The sequence below is a fragment of the Scyliorhinus torazame genome, chromosome 5 (genome assembly GCF_047496885.1).
Source record: "Scyliorhinus torazame isolate Kashiwa2021f chromosome 5, sScyTor2.1, whole genome shotgun sequence".
NCBI classification, from domain to species: domain Eukaryota; kingdom Metazoa; phylum Chordata; class Chondrichthyes; order Carcharhiniformes; family Scyliorhinidae; genus Scyliorhinus; species Scyliorhinus torazame.
In genome coordinates this window covers 304,855,713-304,869,855 of record NC_092711.1, presented here as the reverse complement: position 1 = coordinate 304,869,855, position 14,143 = coordinate 304,855,713, and the positions used below count along the sequence as shown (strand labels likewise).

The following is a 14,143-nucleotide window of genomic DNA, read 5'->3' as shown; positions in this document are numbered from 1 at the left end:
ATTGGATAGCGATGACGAGTTTCTGCATTTGACCAGGAATCTTTGAATTTTTAAATAAAATTCATCCATCCAAACTTTTGCGCCTCCCAGTTCCCTAAACTGAGAAGCAACTCCAAAATTCAGACAGCAGGATTTAACTGGAGAAACTCTTAACATTAAAAAAAGATGCACGCTACATCTCCATGGAATCCTTGGGGGTGCAGGCAATTTAAAAAAAAATTTGCTCCTCAGAGCAAAAGATTTAACTGCGGCAATTGAGTAGCAATAACGCCAAGGCCTTTGCATTCAGTCCAACATTATCAAAAACGATTGAGACCAAGGTTCAGCAGGGTGGATGGACCAGGTCCTCACAGGTCACTCCAAGGAAAATAGAGGGAACAGCTGACTAATGAGATAAGGTAGTAATGGATTGTGTGGAATCCGAGGTGCAATTGCAAGACAGACCCATTATGGACTAACCTCTAATAGGACCAGTAACCTACTACTAAATTATCAACAACTGCAGTTAAGTGGGGGCGGGGAGGTATTCTTCCCTCCCCTTACATATATTTTTACTGTGATCGCTCAAATAAGATTATCCCAATATTAATTTTAATTTGTTTGCCTCCTTTAACAATGCCATTTCCTGCTGCCCATATTGTCCCCATTAAAATAAATCCTGGAGATCAACCAGTTAGTCCGTTCCCTCCCAAGAGGTTGAGTCACTGCAGGTTTCTATGGGGAAATCACCTGCTTATTTTCACCGAGATTGCCCTTAGTTCCCGCTAGTAAAGGACTTCTTCCATGTTGAGGGCAGAACTAGCATCTGCCTAGGATGAGACTGTGTGTGTGGGGGGGGGGGGGGGGTGGGGGGGGTGAGCGTGAGGTGGGGAATAGGTGTATTGCAACCGTTTGCTCATATAAACATTTGGAATTCCAGTGTAAAAGGCTCCTGAAATGCCAGCTTCTCCCAGCCTCCTCTATTTTCAGCAGATTAACTCTGTGGTTTGCGCGTTTGCAGTGTGATCCTATTTACAGAGCAAGAGTGTTGGTGGCCCAGCATGCGAATTCTTCAGATCACAGAATGTCTTCACTCTCTGAAGATTGAGATTAATGCCCTGGACAATTTCGCTGTCAGGATATTGGGTATAATTTAGGTATTGAGTGCTGCTGCATGGGTTTGCGTGGAACACTAAACAAACTGCACACTGGTTGGCGGAACAATGGCAAATTGAGCTCCTCAATTCTAGCCACAGCTGGGACCCGTGGTTACCTGTGGCATGCCATTGATTTATAATCGGTGGTTGTGCGCAAGTAGTTTGCTACCCAAGGAATAGTTTTCCAGCGTCTGTAGAAACTGGAGCTCACGCAGATTTAAATTACAGTGCTGATGTGATCAATAATCCTGGACAAATTCATGTGGATTTAACATGCTTGATGAATTACTAATCAGACAAATGAAGATTTGTTTTTGTTGCTCAAGGGAAGGATGAGCGTTTCAGGGCTGTTGCCATGGTTTCTACGCTTGCTACTAACTGCTATTTAGATGGCTCATGCCACTATACCACTACATTACATTCTACTGTAATGTGAAGCTCCAAATCTCTAGTTGGATTTTTCAGCGACTTTGCCTTTTCTCGTGTAGGCATTTAGATTTACTGGATTAATATCAGAGGTGAGAGGATTTACTTGTGGCTTTTTTTATAAAGAGAAAAAACAAGCAGCTGCGATTCAAATAAGAATGTTGGCTGAGGGAGGGGAGGGGGAGAGAACGTTAATTAATTCCTTAAAATTTGGAAGTGTATTGAAGCAATAGATGGGGAAAGATTTCTCTCCCCTCCGAATCTTCAAAGGGGAGGATGAATTTACAGTTTACGATGAAGTTGAAATGGAGGACGCTAAGAATTCCACCCCACATGCCCCCAAACAGGACTGGTAGGACATGGAAAGCTTTTCCCGAATGACTGCTGCGGCCTAAGCATTGTAATATTTAAATATATTAAGGGTATAGCTGAAGATTAAGGAAACAGGATTGGAGTAGAGCAGGCTAGCACAGGCAAATGTCGAATGGCTCCCTTCCGTGCCCAAACTTTGGGAGTTTTTATTCCACCCAGGCCAGACTAATGGAAGTGGACATGCTGCAGGGTCAGGTTAAATCCATACCAGATTGCATTTCTTTTTCCACATGTTCCTTAGGCTGCAGGAAGATAGCTCAAAGCTCTGTTCGCATTTAATTGAAAGTCTTTTGTAACTTGATCCTGTTGATCTGGGTATGCAGCAGCTGCTTCAAAACGTTGGTTGGATGATTAGAGAGAGAGAGCAAAAAACAACCGGTCGCACTCCTAAACAAAGGAATAAACGGCAAGAAGAATAGACATGGCCACCAAGATCACATAGAATAGACATAGAATTTACAGTGCAGAAGGAGGCTCCTTGGCCCATTGCGTCCACACCAGAAAGACCAACCCACCTAAGCCCACACCTCCACCCTATCCCCACAACCCAGTAACCCCCACTTAACATGTTTTGGACACTAAGGGCAATTTAGCATGGCCAATCCACCTAACCTGTACATCTTTGGACTGTGGGAGAAAACCGGAGCACCCGGAGGAAACCCACGCAGACACGGGGAGAACATGCAGACTCTGCACAGACAGTGACCCAAGCCGGGAATCGAACCTGGGACCCTGGAGCTGTGAAGCAACTGTGCTAACCACTGTGCTACCGTGCTGCCCAAGCTGTGTCCACTACTCCCCCAAAGGCAATGTCACGAAAATGCTGGTCATCTAGAGAGTGTTGTGGAGGCTACTAAAGTCCAGCGATATTTTGGGCCATTTTCTTTGTGGAAGCCATGGCATGGTAGCCTTTTATACAGAAGACCGTGGGTTCTAATCCCGACCCAGACCCTTGAGCACAAAATGTAAGCTGGCATGCTTCCATACATTGCATTAGTGGCTATATAGATTGTTACTCAGAATGCTTTGGGGATTGTGTACGTTATGGAAGGCGCTATATAAATGCAAGTTCTCTACACGCTGACATCCCCACTTGTTCAGCCCAAACTGTACCATCCTGTGGTGATTCAGTATTTCGATGGGCAGACTGGCCTCCTTCTGCACTGTAAATTCTATGATTCTATGATTATGGCAGGCCAGGTATAGATATAGACCTTCCCCTGCCCCCTATGTTTCAAGCAGGGTTCCTCATTTCATTTCATTTCCATCCCATGTGCCTATACAAACGCCTGTAGATCCTATGATTCGTATTATTTTGTTTATTTACCACAAAAACTTCTATACTTTTTTAACATTCAGTCATAGAAGTGGCCGTCACTGGCTAGCCCAGCATTTATTGCACATCCGTAATTGCCCTTCAGAAGGTGCTGGTGACCATCTTCTGAAGCTGGGATATTCTATCGATCCGGCAAAGTTTGGTTTGTGGGTGGCAAGCCTAGACGGTTAAGGGTCAAGGCTGGGCAAATTAAGGTGACGGACAAGAGTTCGGCCTCGAGGATAATCTGCAAAGTGGACCTTGACCTATCACCGTGTGATAAACAACTTTGTCGAATCTACTCCAATTTTCCTTCTGCAGTGTTTGTTACAACAAACCGGTTTTCAATTCCCCTGAACAAAATTATATATCCTCAGATAAAAGGTACAGGTTGAAAGTCCCTTAACCGAAATGCTTGGGGCTGAGTGTGTAAGGGATTTCGAATTGTATGGATTTCGCAATATACTGCGGGGGTGTGGCGAGCAATGGAAACTGCGCATGTGCGGTACGCATTGGGAACTGCATATGTGCGATGCGCATTGGAAACTGCGCATGTGCACTGTGCATTGGGAACTGGCATGTGCGGTATGCATTGGGAACTGCATGTGTGCGGTATGCATTGGGAACTGCTTATGTGCGGCACACATTGGGATCTGCGCATGTGCACTGTGCGTTAGGAACTGCGCATCCAAGTCAAGCTCGCAAAAAAAGTGTGGATTTTGGAACTTTTCGGTTTTGGGAATTTCGGAGAAGGGATGCTCAACCTGTACTGCATTATAAAATGGTATTTCTAATTTTCGTCTCGTGATGTTGGTCAAGTCTGCAGTCATTGTACCTCCCTAATTGTACAGAATGCAGTCTTGGATGATTTCACTTGAACGCTATATAATGTTGATGTTGCTCCCACAAGAATATTTGGTCAGCATCGTGGAATTCTCTACCTCATGACAATAAAGGAATGGCAATAAATGTCCAGGTCATGATACTGCAGGGGGTACTTGGATTTGATAGTGTTCCCAGAACCTTTCCACTAAAATGAATACGTGGCAGAAATAATCGGCCAGGGAGGTGCTCCTGACATTACTGCACCAGTAATGCAGTGGATGGATATTGAGTTCTGTGCTTGCGATGCTGATTAACTGACTAGCTCTCTATGGGGCAGCACGGTGGCGCAGTGGTTAGCATTGCTGCCTCACGGCGTCGAGGACCCAGGTTTGATTCTGGCCCTGGGTCACTGTCTGTGTGGAGTTTGCACATTCTCCCCGCGTCTTTGTGGGTCTCAGCCCCACAACCCAAAGATGCGCAGAGTAGGTGGATTGGCCACGCTAAATTGCCCTGAATTGGGAAAAAAAGAATTGGGTATTCTTCATTAAAAAAACAACTCAATAGCTCTCTTCTGCTTTTGCAACTACACTCTTGCGAGCAAAATGAGTTCTGTGTTGATGTGGCTGGTTAACCTTCTGCCAAGTGGTGACACCCAGTGAGTTGATGACAGTGGTGCTGATGCAAGTCAGAAGAGATACTTGAGATAATCAATATCGGGCAGTTAATGTGATAGGGATTGCTATCAGGCACATCGCAGCCCAAGCCAGGAGGGATTCCAGGCTTTGACCCCCTTGAATGAGCTAATGGGGTTGAATATGGTGGAATTGCCAATGAACAACCCCTCTCTGGCCTTTTGATGGTGGGAGGGTAAAGCAGTTTGACCGAGAGCCTCCTGAAGTGATATCCTGGAGCCAACTACAATAACCAGTTTTCCTTAGTGTTCCTCAGGCATTTTCACTTTTCACCTCCATTGATACCATCCTAACTTTTGTCAGGCCTTTTGACATTGTGCACAGTTGAATGCTGCCACGATATTGAGGGCAGTGACCCCAACTCACCTCTTGCACCCATAGATCAGGGTTGTGAGGGGATTTGGAGTTTCATGGTTCCAGTTGGTGAAGAGGTGTTACTTAATGGCACGATTGATGACTCCCTCATATCTTTACTAATGATTATCAGGAAGCTGATGGTTTGGTAACTGGTTGTGTTTACGGGGTAGAGCATAACTGGGGAATCTTCCACAGTGTTGGATAGCTGCCAGTGTAAATAGCTATACTGAAACGAGGATCCAATTAATTATGGGACTGAGCTTTTCAATCAATAATGTACTTGCACTCATTGAAAAGCAACTATGTCATTCCCCTCCTGAGGCCTTAGAACTGGAGACTTCAAAAAGATAGTCATTGAGGTTTACAGCAAAGAAAAGGCTCATCCCATTTACGCCGGTCGGAAAAAACCACCTAACTATTCTAATCCCATTATCCAGCACTTGGCCCACAGCCGTGTCTGCCCTGGCATCGCAAGCGGCCATCTAAATACTTCTTAAATGTTATGAGGGTCGCTGCCTCCACCACCCTTTCGGGCAGCAAGTTCCAGACTCTCACCACCCTCTGGGTGAAAAAGGTTCTCCTCACATCCCCTCTAAACCTCCTGCCCCTTACCGTAAATCTATGCCCCCTGGTCATTGAACCCTCCACCAAGGGGAAAAGTTTCTGCCTGTCTATCTGTGCCCCTCATAACTATATACATCTCAATCATGTCCCCCTCAGTCTCCCCTGCTCCAAGAAAACATCCCTAGTCTATCCAATCTCTCACCACAACTAAAACTCTCCAGCCCAGGCAACATCCTGGGAAATCCCTCCTGGAGTGTGGATTCCAGAACTGCGCACAATACTCTAGCTGTGGCCTAACCAATATTTTATACAGTTCCAGCATAACCTCCCTGCTCTTAAACTCGATGCTCCGGCTAATAAAGGCAAGTATACCTTGTGCTGCCTTAACCACATATCCACTGATTAGTCCATCTGATGAGCCTGTCTGTATCCTCCTGTAATCTAAGGCTATCCTCTCACTATTTACTACCCCACCAATTTACACATCATCTGATTAACCTTCCTACATTCATGTCTAAATCATTTAAATAAACCACAAACAGTAAGGACCGCAACACAGTCCAAAGATATGAAGGTTAGATGGATTTGCCATGGTAAAATTGCCCCTTGGTGTCCAGGGATTTGCAGGTTAGGTGGAGTTATGGGGAAGTGGACCGAGGTAGGGTGCTCTTTCAGAGGGTTAGTGCAGATGCGAAGGGTTGAATAGCCTCCTGCTGCACTCTAGGGATTCTATGATCCCTGCGGGATCCCATTGCACACAGATTTCCAGTCAGCAAAACACCCCTCGACCACCACCCTTTGCTTCCTGCCACTCAGCCAATCTTGATGCAATTTGCCAAATTCTCCTTGGATCCCCTGGGCTCTTACCTTGGCTATCAGTCTCCCATATGGGACCTCATCAAAAGACTTGCTGAATTCCAAGTAAACTACGTCAGATGTGTTGCTCTCATCTACGCAACTAGTCACCTCTTCGAAAAACTTAATCATGTTAGTCAGACAAGAGCTTCCCTGAACAAAACCATGCTGACTGTTCTTGATTAATCCCTGCCTCTCCAAATGCAGATTAATTCTGTATCCCAGGGTTGCTTCCAATAGTTTCCCCACCACTGAGGTTAGACTGACTGGTCTGTAATTTCCAAATTTATCCCTTTCTCCCTTCTTGAATAATGATACCACATTGGCTATCCTCCAGCCCGCCAGTACCTCTACTGTGGCCAGAGAGGAATTGAAAATTATTGCCAGCGCCCCTACTATGAGCTTGCTAGCCTCACCCAACAGCCTGGGATACATTTATCTGGCCCTGGATATTGGCCTACTTTAAAGCCTGTCAGACCACTCAGAATCTCCTCTCTGTCTATGTTAATGTCTTTAATACAGACCTTCTCCCTGATTTACCCATACCGAGACTTTCACTCCCGCTGAGGCTTCACTTACCTCACGTCCTGCATTGACAAACTCAACTCATTAGTGCAGGAAGAGATCGGGGAGCCATTTTTAAATACCGCCCCAATCTCTTGGCACCCTCAGTCACTCCACCATGGCCTCAGGACCCCCCCCCCCCCCCCAACTTACCTCTTATGGGGTCCTTGACCCCCCTCACCCCACCTCTTGGCTGGGCACCTGCAGGCCCGATCCTTGGCACTGTCAGGGTGCCAACCAATCAGGGGCCCCTATGGCCTGGGAGACCTCCCCCCCCCTCCCCCCCCCTCCCCCCCCCCCCTCCATATGCCATTACGCATGGTCCACGTTTGTGTGGTTCAGTGCTAAATGTCACCATGGCAAGGTCTCCCATGCACAGGCGTTTACCCAGCGAAGGCGAGAACCAGATCGCATTCATAGAATTTACAGTGCAGAAGGAGACCATTCGGCCCATCGAGTCTGCACAGCCCCTTGGAAAGAGCACTCTACCCAAGCCCACGCCTCAACCCTATCCCAGTAACCGCATCCCACTTTTTTGGACACGAAGGGCAATTTAGCATGGCCAATCCACCGAACCTGTACACCTTTGGACTGTGGGAGGAAACCGGAGCACCCGGAGGAAACCCACGCACACATGGGGAGAATGTGCAGACTCCGCACAGACAGTGACCCAAGCAGAAATCCACGCAGACACGGGGAGAATGTGCAGACTCCGCACAGACAGTGACTCAAGCTGGGAATCGAACCTGGCACCCTGGAGCAGTGAACAACTGTGCTAACCACTGTGCTACCATGCTGCCCTAAGCATCACAATTCCACAATTCCAAGCATCACAAATTTCGCAAGAGACCTCTTGCAAAAATTAACGGCCTCGTCGCATCACCGAGTTGGCCGTTTGATCGCGCCTGCTGTCTGAAAAATTATCTCCCTCTGATACTTCAAGCACTTGTCCGGCTTCGTTACCTAAAATGAAGTTCAGGACTGGCATAAAAAGTTCACCTGGACACATTTTAAGAATTCTGCTCCCTCTAAATCTTTCACACAAGTGACTACCTCAGTTAATGTTGGGAAGTTGAAATCCCCACTATCACCACCCTATTACTTTTACACTTCTCAAAAATGTGCCTACATATCTGCTCTTCTATTTCTCTCTGACTGTTAAGAGCCAATAGCACACTCCCAGCAATATGATTGCTCCTTTTTGATTTTTAACTTCTACCTATGAGGCTTCATTTGAAGAGCCTTCTAAGATGTTATCCCTCCTTACTGCTGTAATTGATTCCCTCATCAAAATTGCGACACCTTCTCTTTTACCTACTTTCCTGTCTCACCTGAAGACCCTTTTGATGCACGATCAATTGCACAAAGATGAGAGTTGAATACAACTGAGGCTTTATTGCTCTAAGGTGTGTGGCCTCCCACAGCAGCTGGCAAAATGGCTGCTGCACGGAGGACACACATATTTATACTCCGCCTACTGGGCGGAGCCAGCAGGCAGGGACTGCCGTCGTACCTGTAGTATAGGTCCTACCATACATCACCTAATATAGGTGCAACAGTGGTTTACCACACCTATATCTTGGAATATTGAGCCGTCAATCCTGCCCCTCTCTCAACCACGTCTCAGTGACAGCAATGACACATCATACTCCCATGTTTTAATTTGTGCCCTAAACTCATCTGCCGTATTTGTCAGATTCCTTGCATTAAAATAAATACCATCCAATCTTGCCAAACTCCCTTGTGACTTTAAAAAAAAATTTATTCAAGGTTTTCATCAAATATCAATAACAAAATGAGAAAGAAAAAAGAACCCAATAGGGTTAAGTACAAAACACAATCTAAAAAAAGCAACCCCCCAAACCCCTCCCCCCGTACATAAATAATAAATTAACATTAACACCCCGACTTAACACAACAGGTGTATACACCCCCTCAGACCCTCCAGTGTAAATAACATAAACAAAAATAAAGTAAACCCCCCCCCCCCCCCAAGCTGCTGCTGCCATTGACCAATCTCTATCGTTCTGCCAGAAAGTCTAAGAACGGTCGCCACCGCCTTAAGAACCCTTGTACCGACCCTCTCAAGGCGAATTTCACCCTCTCCAATTTAATGAACCCTGCCATATCGCTGATCCAGGATTCCACGCTTGGGGGCCTCGCATCTTTCCACTGAAGGAGAATCCTTCGCCGAGCTACCAGGGACGCAAAGGCCAGAATTCCGGCCTCTTTCGCCTCCTGCACTCCCGGCTCCTCTGCCACCCCAAATATTGCGAGCCCCCAGCCTGGTCTGACCCTGGATCCTATCACCCTCGACACTGTCCTCGCTACGCCCATCCACAATTCCTCCAGCGCTGGGCATGCCCAGAACATATGGGTGTGATTTGCTGGGCTCCCTGAGCACCTAACACACCTGTCCTCACCCCCAAAGAACCGGCTCATCCTTGTCCCGGTCATGTGTGCCCTGTGCAGCACCTTAAACTGTATGAGGCTGAGCCTCGTGCACGAAGAGAAAGAATTCACCCTCCCTAGGGCATCTGCCCACGTCCCCTCTTCGATCTCCTCTCCCAACTCCTCCTCCCACTTACCTTTCAACTCCACCACTGAGGCCTCCTCCTCCTCCTGCATCACCTGGTAAGTTTCCGAGATCTTCCCCACTCCCACCCACCCCCCCGAGAGCACCCTGTCCTGTACTGTGTGTGGCAGTAGCCGCGGGAATTCCACCACCTGCCGTCTGGCAAACGCCCTTACCTGTAAGTACCTGAAGGTGTTCCCCGGGGGGAGCCCGTACTTCTCCAGCTCACCCAAGCTCGCGAACTTCCCGTCCACAAACAGGTCCCCCAACTTTTGCATCCCTGCCCTGTGCCACCCCAAAAACCCTCCACCTGTTCTTCCTGGGGCGAACCGGTGGTTCCCCCGTAATGGGGTCCACGCTGAGACCCCAACTTCCCCCCCCTATGCCACCTCCACTGCCCCCAAATTTTGAGGGCCGCCACCACCATCGGGCTCGTGGTACACCTCCTTGGAGGGAGCGGCAGCAGCGCGATCGCCAGCGCCCCCAGATTCGTACCCACACAGGACGTCGTCTCCAGCCTCTTCCATGCAGCCCCCTCCATCACCCACTTGCGCACCATCGTCGCATTGGCGGCCCAATAGTACCCACAGAGGTTGGGCAGCGCCAGCCCCCCCCCTATCTCTACTCCGCTCCAGGAACACCCTTCTCCCCCTTGGTGTCCCTCGCGCCCACACAAACCCCATTATACTCCTGTTAACCTGCCTGAAAAAAGCTTTCGGGATAAACACGGGGAGGCACTGGAACAGGAACAAAAACCTTGGGAGCACCGTAATTTTGATTGACTGCACCCTACCCGCCAAGGACAGCGGCAACGCGTCCCACTTCTTGAACTTGCTGTCTCTTCTCATTTTGGCTGTGCATCGCCTTAGCTGAACCTTCTCTCAGGATCCCACCCCCCCGCCAAGTTAATTTAAACCCCCCCCCCCCCCCAAGAGTACGAGCAAACCTCTCTGCAAGGACGCTGGTCCCATTTCGGCTGGTCCTCCTTGTAACCGGTCCCACTGTCCCCAAAAGCGGTCCCAGTGTCCCAGAAATCTAAAGCCCCCCCCCCACTCGTGCACTATCTGTCCAGCCACACATTCATCTGGAATAACCTCCTGTTTCTATACTCACTAGCATGTGGCTTGGATATATAAGATATATAGTACATTAAATCTACAGTTACATAAAATGATTCATTGAATGTTGACACCAAAATGTAAAACTCTCTGCATGCTAAGGGCCATTTCCTGCTAAAACTCTGTCTTGAAATGATAGTAGGACCACAAAATAAAATGGCTGCAAATATGTAAATTGCCTGCTTCAAATGAGTCAGCAATTAATCAGTAGTATTGGTTGTAGATTGCCCTTCATAGACAATCTTTCGAAAACGTGCTTCATGTAAGTCAAAGCAGGTGCCAAGTAATAGAGAAACAGTTTGATGAGGTGATTGACCATGGGGTGAAAGAGTTACGTATAGAATAGAATCCCTACAGTGCAGAAGGAGGCCATTCAGCCCATTGAGTCTGCATTGACCCTCTGAAAGAGCACCCTACCTTGGTCCACTCCCCGCACTATCCCCATAACTCCATCTAACCTTTGAACATCAAGGGGCAATTTAACATGGCCAATCCACCTAATCTGCACATCTTTAGACTGTGGGAGGAAACCTTTCGGAAGGTTTTTGAAGGAGAGGAGAGAGGTGGGGTTTTGAGATACAGCAACCCTGTGGCAACTAGAAGAAGTGAATCAACGGAGGAGATGCAAAAAAGGAGCCTGGATTTGGAATAGAGAGCGCATTAGGAAGTGGAGGGTTTTGAAAGGGTGCCAGGCAACTAAACCAAGAAGGGACTTGTAAATGAGGACAGGATCATCGATTGGCTAGTTAGGCATTGGGAAGCCCATGGAGGTTGGCACGGATGGGAGAAGACACCATTTAAGAACAGGAGTTTGCCTTTCCATTCCAATCCAAGCCTGCTCCACCATTCATTTAGATTCTGACTGATCTGTATCTCAATCCCATTTACCCGCATTAGCTCCATGTCCCTTTTCCACTCTTGCCAAAGAAAAACCTATTAATCTTTGTCCCGAAAACCTAGTTGTTTTCAGGCTTACACAGCTTTTTGGACATAGAACATAGAAAAATACAGCACAGAGGAGGCCCTTCGGAGACAGAGAATTCCAGATTCCTCCCCTCTTTTGCGTAGAAAGATTATTTGGCGGGCTTCCCTTCTAAACGGCCCTCACTCCAATTTTAAAATTCTGGCCCAGGTCATCCATGGAAGTCCTGACCTGCTTGCCTGAGATGTTTGAAATTCTGAAAGGCAATTCCCCTGCTCCCCGGGACCCTCCACAGAGGTTTCTGATTCGAGAAATAGAGTCCAATGTACGCCCCTGAATAGCTATCCAGGAAATGTTAGACAGACTAAAATCTAATCTGACTCCTGGGTAACTGCACAACTGCATCCCCAGTCACTCACACTGACCTTCACCCTGCCCCCAGCTGACTACCACCAGCCATCTGTCCATTCACTCATCCAAACGCATATTCACTCATCCACCCACCCATTCACTCATCCTTCCGCCCATTCACTCATCCATCCGCCCATTCACTATCTTTCATCCATTCACTGGACATTTAAACTAACCACATGGAAGCTGGTGCCTTATAAAAGGTGTGTCTTGTCCCTCCCACCCCCAACTCGACAGTGCTGCGGTGGAACTTTCCAATGGACGGCGCGCTCCCCATTTCTGGAGAAGCCAGGTTCAGAAGACTCAGTGAGAAACGCAGAGCAGTGTTGGGATATGGGAAAGTTCGGGCAGCGTGGCAATCCAGTGACGATTGCTGCTACACAGAGGACCCAGGCCCATGAACCTGAGTTCCCAATTCCCACCTCCTCCTCCCCCCCCAAAGGAAATATCTACCCTATTGAATCCTTTTAACATTTTGAAGGTCTGCATCAAATCACCCCTCAGTCGTCTATGCCACAAAAACACCTAGCCTGTGTGAAGTAAAGATTCTTTGACAAACTGCAGTTCGAAACTCCAAAGGGCTGTGAGAAGAATCAAAGGGTTTCTGCAGCAGTCGGGCTGAGGTTAAGGTGGAAGCAGGTGACACTGCAGAAGGTTAAAACCAGTTTCCTTGCTGGGTGTGTGGTTTGAAGGTAAACCCGGGCTGCAGTGGAACACCAAAACTGAACACTATTGCGTTTAGCCTGAACAAGCAGCCAGAGAAGGAACTGGGGGCTAGAATGTTGAGTTTTTGATAAAAGGGCAGCACAGTAGTGCAGTGGTTAGCACTGTTGCTTTGCAGCTCCAGGGTCCCAGGTTCGATTCCCGGCTTGGATCACTGTCTGTGCGGAGTCTGCACGTTCTCCCCGTGTCTGCGTGGGTTTCCTCCGGATGCTCCGGTTTCCTCCCACAAGTCCCAAAAGGTGTGCTGTTAGGTAATTTGGACATTCTGAATTCTCCCTCTGTCTACCCGAACAGATGCCGGAATGTGGTGACTAGGGGCTTTTCACAGTAACTTAATTGCAGTGTTAATGTAACAATAAAGATTATTATTATTAGCTGAACAAGATCGCTTCAATTTACTACCCCAGGAACAGTCCAAATTCTTTCCAAAGCCTGTCAACCCTGATAGGATAGGGGACACACTTTACCTTGAGGACTGTTTTGTTAAAAAAAAGGTTTATTCAAGAAATATAAAATTAAATTAATTTATTGATAATCAGAATTCCAAGCTTCATGTCCAACTGCACTAACTTTACTACTGAGTATGGAATTTAAAGCTACTTTTTTTGATACCCCCACACCCCACATAAGGAATGTACCAGTGGGAGGAGGGAGATGGCTGCAGAAGATTAGAACAAAGGTTTTACCGCAGTTTAATAACCATTAGGAAAATACAAACCACAGAGTAAGTTTGCAGGATCTGATAATGCAATGAATGATGGGATGTTTAAATTATAAATATGTCAGACTTGCACTTATGGTCACTCGATGAGTTACAAGAGAATGAGCTGGCACTCTTCCAGCCATGAGATCATAGCTCGTTAACTTGGCTGGCTGCCCTGCACTATGGCTTACGCTGCTGGGACGGTCTGTAAAGTAACAGTCAGGTTTGCACAATTCCTTCTGTCAAGGGCTAGTGGTGGAACTGCTTCTGCATCTTACTTTACAGCAAGAGGTTATTTCGGTTAGCAACATTTGGAAAGAATCTGTAAAGATAATCCCGGCCTGTGCCCCGCATGCTGATCAGTACAGGCAGTTTACATTAGGTTTCGACGTCTCTGTGCTCGGAAGGGAAGAATCTGCTCCTGAATCGTGTCCTTGTGTAGCTTTGTAAGGGACAACGAAAGGAGTCCACACTTGAGTTGCAGAGAAAATCAAAACTTATTTGATTTAACACGTTAACTATTATACACAGCTCCACTAGTTCCCGACTGGGTCTTCTCTAGTCGGTGCCTGACTGGCTGGCTCT

The 14,143-nt window shown here is 47.3% G+C and overlaps 1 protein-coding gene across 12 annotated transcripts in view; it reads left to right on the top strand.

The window, feature by feature from the left end:
• Positions 1-14,143, top strand: part of LOC140421281 (CD99 antigen-like protein 2) — a 297,978-nt gene that overhangs the window by 117,689 nt on the left and 166,146 nt on the right. The window lies entirely within an intron of this gene.